Source organism: Triticum dicoccoides, chromosome 7B (genome assembly GCF_002162155.2).
Source record: "Triticum dicoccoides isolate Atlit2015 ecotype Zavitan chromosome 7B, WEW_v2.0, whole genome shotgun sequence".
Taxonomy (NCBI): Eukaryota; Viridiplantae; Streptophyta; class Magnoliopsida; order Poales; family Poaceae; genus Triticum; species Triticum dicoccoides.
In genome coordinates, this window is record NC_041393.1 from 86,740,495 (window position 1) to 86,749,483 (window position 8,989).

The following is an 8,989-nucleotide window of genomic DNA, read 5'->3' on the forward strand; positions in this document are numbered from 1 at the left end:
GACAATCGATGCGAGCCACCGCCACCAACGGCCAGCGTGCCAGCTGGCAATAGTGCCCGCCCTACCGCCGTCAAACCCCATGGCCTCGTCGCCCTCACCCCCAGGGCCGGCCACGCCCCCCGCCAAGCAACCACCGCCCTCGACCGCCCCACCCCGGCCCACCCCGGCCCGCGATGCCGGCCTCCACGGCCCCGGCCTCCCACGCAGCCCCGCGACGGCCAGCCTCCAAGGCCCGGCCCCTGCGCTGTCGGGCACCGGCCGGCCCCGGCCCTGACCCTTACGTCCGCGACCTTCCCTGATCCCCTCCGTCAAGTTCCCCTGCCTCTTCTCCCCTCCGACGAGCTCTCCTGCATCCCCTCCTCTCATATTCTGCTGAACCGAAAATAGTACCTCCCGCAAGCGGCCACCGACACCAGATCCGGCCACCACAGCCCCCAGGGAGGTTGGGGAAGCCACCAGGCTCCACCTGGACCACGGCGACCAACGGATCTGAGGCCCCCTGCCCTCCGGTGCCTTCTCCATGGCCAGTGGCCGCGCTCGTCAAGCTCGACCTTGTCGGAGCCCCTGCGGCAAGCCCTGACCATGACGCTAGGACCGGCTATGGCACCCCCTTCCTCTGGGATTCAATTCGCGGAAGCAACCCCTTCCCCTTACAGCTCTCTTGTCCCCTAACATGCAGTTCATTTCGGCTGCCATCGATGTCATCCGCACTGCAGTGCTAAATGTTCTCACGATGTTTTGGTTTTTGCTGGCGTGCAGTTGGGGATCCATAGCCATGCGGTTCAGCAGCAAAAAATGCTACGGTGGATCGGCGGTGGTCTCGGTCCAGCTTGTGCTCATCGAAGGCACCTATTGGCGAGAGGTAAGCAGCCCCTGGCATGTAGTTAGTTGTTAACCCCTCCGTCAGCTTCCACATCTATGCCGCCCAGCAGTCCACTTCGCCATGTTGGAGCAATATCAGAAAGTCTCTTATTTCCCCTCGTGCAGTGCACCTCTTACTTTTCCTTCAGTATGTTTCAGTACGAAAGTAAACTTTTTTCTCACTCTTGTTTTGTGACAAGAATTTGGGGTACACTTCTTTGCTAATAAAGCCACGAGGAGTATATTTTCGTTTGTCGAAATAGGTTCGGTCAAGCTGTACGAAAAATGTACAAAAGAGTTCACCTTTTATTACTTCTAGAGGAGTTGTTTTGTACTAGTTTTTATGGAATGGTTTAAAAAAATTTAAATCGATGCAGTTCATTACGAAAACCTTGGCGGTGCACTTTGCAGAAAAAAGGGCGATGAAGTTCACCTCGTAGTAGGCGGTGCTAAAAAAGTAAAAAGAAATATTTTGGTCAGAAGACTAATGCAGTTCTCTTGCCTCTCCATGCAATTCAAAACACGAAAAGGTCATGTTGTAGAGGTTCACTTTTTTTCGTTGAAAAAGTTTAAAGGACACAATTGGACACAGATTAATGCATACACTCCCTCGTTCACTCTCGTTGATATAAAGTTTGAAAAAGATACAATAGAAACTCATGCGGTTCACTACCGATAGTGTTGAGGTTCACTTTTGCTAGTGTTGTGCTTCACTTCCTCTTAACGTGAGGTGCAGAAAAAATGCTACGAAAACGACCAAATAAAGTAATGCGGTCCACTTGCTCGTTTGAGAAAAATTTACGTCCATATATGATGTTGCAGTATAGTGTGGATTTTTTTTGTATAAAGATTATATGGACTCATTTGATTGCAGCGAAACATGGTGATGTTCAGATATGAGCATGCAGTTTCGACCATGTGGACATGCAGTGCAAAAATGGTGTTTTCCGTGTTTGATGATTTTATGTATAAAAGTTATATGGACTCGTTTGAAAATTGTTTACCAAAGAAGTTCATTTTGAATTATGTTGCAGCTCATTTCCCTCGACCATGCGATTCGCTTCTTTGCACATGTACAGCTCGCCAATGTAGAAACCAAAACTCCAAACAGAAAAAGAAAGAAGGAAATGAAGTGCAAAGATGTGTTAAATAAAAAATGGTAGACAAACGACAAAAAAAGTAATGACGTTCACTTAACCATTTGATGCACTATGGTTTTTGAACTGAAGCAGTGCGGTAGGGTGTCTGATATTGTTTATCTTGTAAGTGACCATTTGATGCAGTGCGGTTTTCTAACTGAAGCAGTGCGGTCGGGTGTCTGATGTTGTTCATCTTGTAAGTGACCATTTGATGCAGTGCAGTTTTCTAACTGAAGCAGTGCGGTCGGTTGTCTGATGTTGTTCAGCTTGTAAGTGCAAAGAAAAAAATGTTACCGAAACGACAAATAAAGTAATGCGGTTTACTTTTCCATACTTTTGGGGTTCACTTACGCCCGATGTGAAGTCCCGTCCACTTCCTCGCATGAGAAAATTTACGTGTAAACAAAAGAAATCAAGCAGTTTGCTTGCTCGTCTAATGCAGTGCAATTTTTGACTGAAGCAGTGCGGTTTTCTATTGGATGAAGTTCACTCGTCGTTTTGGGTGTCGTGAAAAAGAGTGTCAGCATTTCGCTAATTTTGAAACTGCTCTTAAACCGTAAGGAATTAGAGAGAGTATTCTACATGAAAAAGTTGCATCTCATCGATATCTTTCCAACGACACATCATTTTAATCATTTCGACAAGCAATTTGTAAAAATTTCATGAAAACGCGTGTTGCCACTCGTCGTCCGCTGCACCATTTTCAAAATTAACTAAAAATTGTAAGGAACCTCAAACCAATTATACATATGAAAGTTGCATCTTTTCCATAGCTTACCAACGACATATTACACGCCAAGTTTCGACAAACGGTTCAAAAACTAGAGCGAAAACAGTACCGAAAATTGAAAAAATTTCAAAAAAACATAATTCCGCGATTTAGTAAATTTGAAACTGCTCTTAAACCGTAACGAATTAGAGGAAATAATAAATATGAAAAAGATGCGCCTCGATGATATCTTTCCAACGGCGTATCATTTGCTTTATTCCGGTGAGTGGTTTAGAAAAAATCACAAAAATACGCTCGATGTCACTCGTCATCCGCTGCACCGTTTTTGACACTGCTCTTAAACCGCGAGGAATATCGAAAAGTGTTCAACATGGCAAAGTTGCGCCTAATCCATAGCTTTCCAGTGGTATATTACACGCCTCGTTCCGATAAACGATTAAAAAATTAGAGTGAAAACAGTATCGGAAAAACACTGCGTGCAGTTTTTTCCGACACGAAGTTCACTAGTTTGTATTGCAGTGCTTTTGCTATAGAAAGTGCAGTGCTCTTGCATTCAGTGTGCAGCGCGGAAGTGTTATTAGAATAACTATTATGCTAATATTGGCCTCATGAAGGAGAAAGTATCAATTAAGCTTGGGGAGGCTTAAATACATGATGTATACATGCCTCAATCATGAGCTCTCAAAAGAAATTATCTTACGAAAATTTTATGCTCGTCTTTCTCATGATAATCAAACCATGCTCAATTCTCTTCGACTGGCTCCTTTATGAAGAAAATTATTGAATTCAGACGGGATCTTCTGGAAGGAATTAAATTCAACTCTAAAGATGGGGAACTCGACAAAGCTAATGAGTCGGGTATAACAATCTTTTATGGACGCCGATGCTTTTCATAAGTTTAGCACTAAATATGGACTTGACTCTGAGGTAGTAGCCTCTTTTTGTGAATCCTTTGCTACTCATGTTGATCTCCCTAAGGAGAAATGGTTTAAATACCATTCCCTTGTTAAATAAAATATTGAGGAGCCCGTATATTTAAAGATGAAACTATCATTTACAATGTTGATCCAGTTGTGCCTACTGCTTATATTATAAAACCACCTTTCCTTGTTAGGATAAAGGAACATGCTAAGGTTTCTATCATGGTTAACAAAAGTAATATTAGAGCACCTAGACCCTCTAAACAAATTAAAGTTTAACCTAATGTTTCTATGGTTAAAGATATCTTGGTCAATAATATTAATGGGCATGTTATCTATTTCTATGATGAAGCTACTAGAATTGCTAAACTGGATACTAAATATAAGAATAAGCAAGTTGTTGGAATGCCTGTTGTCTTAGTTAAAATAGGAGATCATTGTTATCATGGCTTATGTGATTTGGGTTTTAGTGTGAGTGCTATCCCATTTACCCTACATCAAGAAATTGTGAATGATATTGCACATGTAGAAATGGAAGATATTGGTGTTACTATTAAGCTTGCAAAAAGAGATATTATTTCACCACTTGGGATTGTTAGAGATGTTGAAGCCTTATGTGGGAAAGTAAAATACCCTACTGATTTTCTAGATCTTGGTTCTCCACAAGATGATTTTTCTCCCATTATATTTGGCAGACCTTTCTTGAATACTATTAATGCTAAGATTGATTGCAATAGAGGAACTGTCAGTGTTAACTTTGGTGATATATCTCATGAGTTCTATTTCTCTAAGTTTCGTAGACAACCTCATGATAAAGAATTGCCTAGTAAAGATGAAATAATTGGTATTTCTTCTATTGTCGTACCTCCTACTGGTCCATTAGAACAATATTTGCTGGATCATAAGAATTATATGCACATGCATGAAAGAAATGAAATAGATAAGATGTTCTTTGATCATACACCTATTCTCAAACACAATTTGCATGTTGAAACTCTAGGAGGTCCTCCTCCACCTAAAGGAGATCCCATGTTTAAATTGAAACAATTATGTGATACTTTGAAATATGCTTATCTTGATGAAAAGAAAATATATCCTATTATTATTAGAGCATGAAGAGAAGAGTTTACTTAAAAATCCAAGGAAGCACCATGCCGCTATTGGATATACTCTTGATGATTACAGCCATTAGTCCCACTCTATGTCAACACAAAATTAATATGGAGCCTGATGCTAAACCAGTTGTCTATCATCAACGATGATTAAATTCTAAGATGAAGAAAGCGGTGAGAACTGAAATATTAAAGCTCTTGGAAGCAGGTATAATCTATCCCATAGCTAATAGTACATGGGTAAGTCCCGTTTATTGTGTCCCTAATAAAGGAGGCACTACTATTGTTCCTAACGATAAAAATGATCTCATTCCACAAATAATTGTAACTGTTTATAGGATGGTAATTGATTTCAAAAAAAATAAACAAAGCTACTTGAAAAGATCATTACCCCTTGCCTTTTATTGATCAAATGTTAGAAAGATTATCTGAGCACACACACTTTTGCTTTCTTGATGGATATTCTGGTTTCTCTCAAATACCTGTATCACAATCTGATCAAGAGAAAACCACTTTTACTTGCCCCTTTTGAACTTATGCTTATAGACGTATGCCTTTTGGTTTATGCAATGCACCTGCTACCTTTCAAAGATGTATGACTACTATATTCTCTAACTTTTGTGAAAAGATTGTTGAGGTTTTCATGGATGATTTTTCCGTTTATAGAACTTATTTTGATGATTGCTTAAGCAACCTTGATCGAGTTTTGTAGAGATGTGAACAAAATAATCTTGTCTTGAATTGGGAGAAGTGCCACTTTATGGTAAATTAAGGTATTGTCTTGGGGCATAAAATTTCCAAACGAGGTATTGAAGTAGACAAAGCTAAAGTTGATGCAATTGAGAAAATTCCATGTCCTAAAGATATTAAAGGTATAAGAAGTTTCCTTGGTCATGTTGGTTTCTTTACGAGGTTTATTAAAGATTTATCTAAAATTTCTAGGCTTCTTACTAATCTCTTGCAAAAGAATGTTCCACTTTTATGATGATTGTGTAGAAGCCTTTCAAACACTTAAGAAAGCCTTGACTCTGCACCTATTGTTCAACTGCCTGACTGGAACTTGCCTTTTGAAATTATGAGTGATGCTAGTGATTATGTTTTGGTGTTGTTCTAGGATAAAGAGTTGATAAGAAAATAAATGTTATCCATTATGCTCGCAAAACTCTGGACAGTGCTCAAACAAATTATGCTACTACTGAGAAAAAATTTCTAGCAGTTGCATTTGCTTGTGATAAATTCGGATCTTACATATATAGTTGATTCTGAAGTGATTGTTCACACTGATCATGCTGCTATCAAATACTTTATGGAAAAGAAATATGCTAAACCTAGAATCATTAGGTGGGTTCTTTTGCTACAAGAGTTTGACTTGCATAAACGAGCTGAGAATCCCGTAGCTGATAACTTGTCTAGGTTGGAAAACATTCTTGATGACCCACTACCTATTGATGATAGTTTTCTTGATGAGCAACTAGCTGTCATAAATGCTTCTCACAATACTCCTTGTTATGCAGATTATGCTAATTACATTGTTGCTAAATTAATACCACCTAGTTTCACATATCAACAAAAGAAAAGGTTCTTCCTTGATTTAAGACATTGCTTTTGGGATGACCCACATATTTATAAAGAAGGGGTAGATGGTATTATTAGACGTTGTATACCTAAGCATGAACAGGAGCAAATCCTACGGAAGTGTCATTCCGAAGCTTATGGATGCTCGTAAGTTTGTCTTATATTGTGATGAATGTCAAAGAATTGGCAACATTGGTAGACGTTGGGAAATGCCTATGAATTATTCACTTGTTATTGAACCATTTGATGTTTGGGGATTTGACTATATGGGACCTTTTCCATCCTCTAATGGGTATACACATATTTTAGTTGTTGTTGATTATGTTACTAAGTGGGTAGAAGCTATTCTAACTAGTAGTGTTGATCATAACACTTCTATTAAAATGCTTAAAGAAGTTATTTTCCTGAGGTCTGGAGTCCCTAGATATTTAATGACTGATGGTGGTTCACATTTCATTCATGGTGCTTTCCATAAACTTCTTGCTAAATATAATGTCAAACATAGAATTGCATCTCCCGATCACCCTCAATCTAGTGGTCGAGTTGAATTGAGCAATAGGGAAATAAAGTTAGTTTTCCAAAAGACAATCAATAGATCTAGAAAGAATTGATCTAAGAAATTAGATGATGCATTATGGGCCTATAGAACTAATTATAAAAATCCTATGGGCATGTCTCCATATAAAATGGTCTATGGAAAAGCATGTCATTTACCTCTTGAGTTAGAACATAAAACATATTGGGCAATTAAAGAACTCAATTATGATTTTACACTTGTCGTAGAAAAGAGGTTATTTGATATTAGCTCATTAGATGAATGGAGAACCCAAGCTTATGAAAATGCCAACTTGTTTAAATAAAAAATTAAAAGATGGCATGAAAAAGAATCCAAAAGCGGGAATCCGAAGTGGGTGAGTATGTTTTATTATACAATTCTCGTTTTAGATTTTTTACAGGAAAACTTATCTCTGAATGGGAAGGACCATATATCATTCAGGAAGTTTATCGTTCTGAAGCCATTAAGATCAATAATGACGAAGGCACTAATCCGAGGGTGGCCAATGGGAAAAATTAAGCATTATATCTCAGGTACGCCTATTAATGTTGAAACTAACATTATTCAAACCATGACACCAGAGGAATACATAAAAGAGACCTTCCAGAACACTCCAGAACCCTGAAAAGGAAGAGGTACACGACACAGTAAGTAAACTGACTCCAAAAATTCCGTAAAAACATTCTCCATTAGTTTTGGAATATTAGAAAAAATAAAATACGAAACACCGAAGGAGGTCACCCAGGTGCCCACAAGGCACCAGGGCGCGCCCTCCCCTCATGGCGTGCCCTTGTGGCTTGTGGGCCCCTCATGAGCCTTCCCAACTCCCTTTTTTATGGATTACTTGTTTCGCAAGATAAAAAATCTTTATATATATATATGTGTGTGTGTGTGTGTCTGTGTGTGTGTGTGTACTCTCGGACGTTTTTGACCACCATATTGCAGAAATATCCTCTGCTCTTGTTTCGTGATGTTTCATATTTCCTAAGCCAGGCAACATGTCTTCGGCCACTTCCAACAACGGGGGAGATGATGCTTGGCTACTACAGATGGAATTAAGGATAGTGGAAATGGAGGAGGCCACCATCCATGGAGGAAGACAAAGGAGACACGCTCGGGGTTCACCCCCCCCCCCTCGGCTTTGGAGAGGGGCACTAGCTGGCACCTCCACCACACCCAATCCCCATCAAGCCATGAGGTCAATGAACGACCAAAGGAACCAAGAAGTGCAAGAAGGGCCTCCCCCAGGAGACCCTTACACAGGTTACATTAGAACAATTTTCATAATTTGGTTCATAATTATGGGGTTGAAAATACTCCTCGTATGCACATATCGTCCAATTGGGACATATCTCGTCCAAGAGAGAGTGATGCAGGAACAAGTTCGTGATGGCCTGAAAATAAGCATATTATGGTCGAGGTAGAGAAAAATACCGAGTTGATCTGCCGATTGCTACGAGAAATTTAGAGTATGTGGGAGATGCTCACGAGCATTCTGAAGGACAAACCCGCTACTTCATCACCACCATCATCACCGAAGAAAGAAACTTGAGTACTCGGGTAAGGGCTGTGACGCCCCCGATTCAATCGTACACTAATCATGCACGCAAATGTGTACGATCAAGATCAGGGACTCACGGGAAGATATCACAACACAACTCTAAAACATAAATAAGTCATACAAGCATCATAATACAAGCTAGGGGCCTCGAGGGCTCGAATACAAGTGCTCGATCATAGACGAGTCAGCGGAAGCAACAATATCTGAGTACAGACATAAGTTAAACAAGTTTGCCTTAAGAAGGCTAGCACAAACTGGGATACAGATCGAAAGAGGCGCAGGCCTCCTGCCTGGGATCCTCCTAAACTACTCATGGTCGTCGCCAGCAGCCTGCACGTAGTAGTAGGCACCTCAAGTGTAGTGGTCGTCGTCGACAGTGGTGTCTGGCTCCAGGGCTCCAGCATCTGGTTGCGACAACCAGGTAGAAGGGAAAGGGGAAAAGAGGGAGAAAAGCAACCATGAGTACTCATCCAAAGTACTCGCAAGCAAGGAGCTACACTACATATGCATGGGTATATGTGTAAAGGGCCATATC

General features: G+C 40.5%; 1 long non-coding RNA gene across 1 annotated transcript; it reads left to right on the plus strand.

Moving 5' to 3' along the window:
• Positions 1 to 200: 200 nt before the first annotated feature.
• LOC119342059 lies at positions 201 to 2,331 on the plus strand. Its single transcript, XR_005165366.1, has 2 exons — positions 201 to 862; positions 1,896 to 2,331. It is a non-coding gene; the product is annotated as an uncharacterized LOC119342059 (long non-coding RNA).
• Positions 2,332 to 8,989: the final 6,658 nt, after the last annotated feature.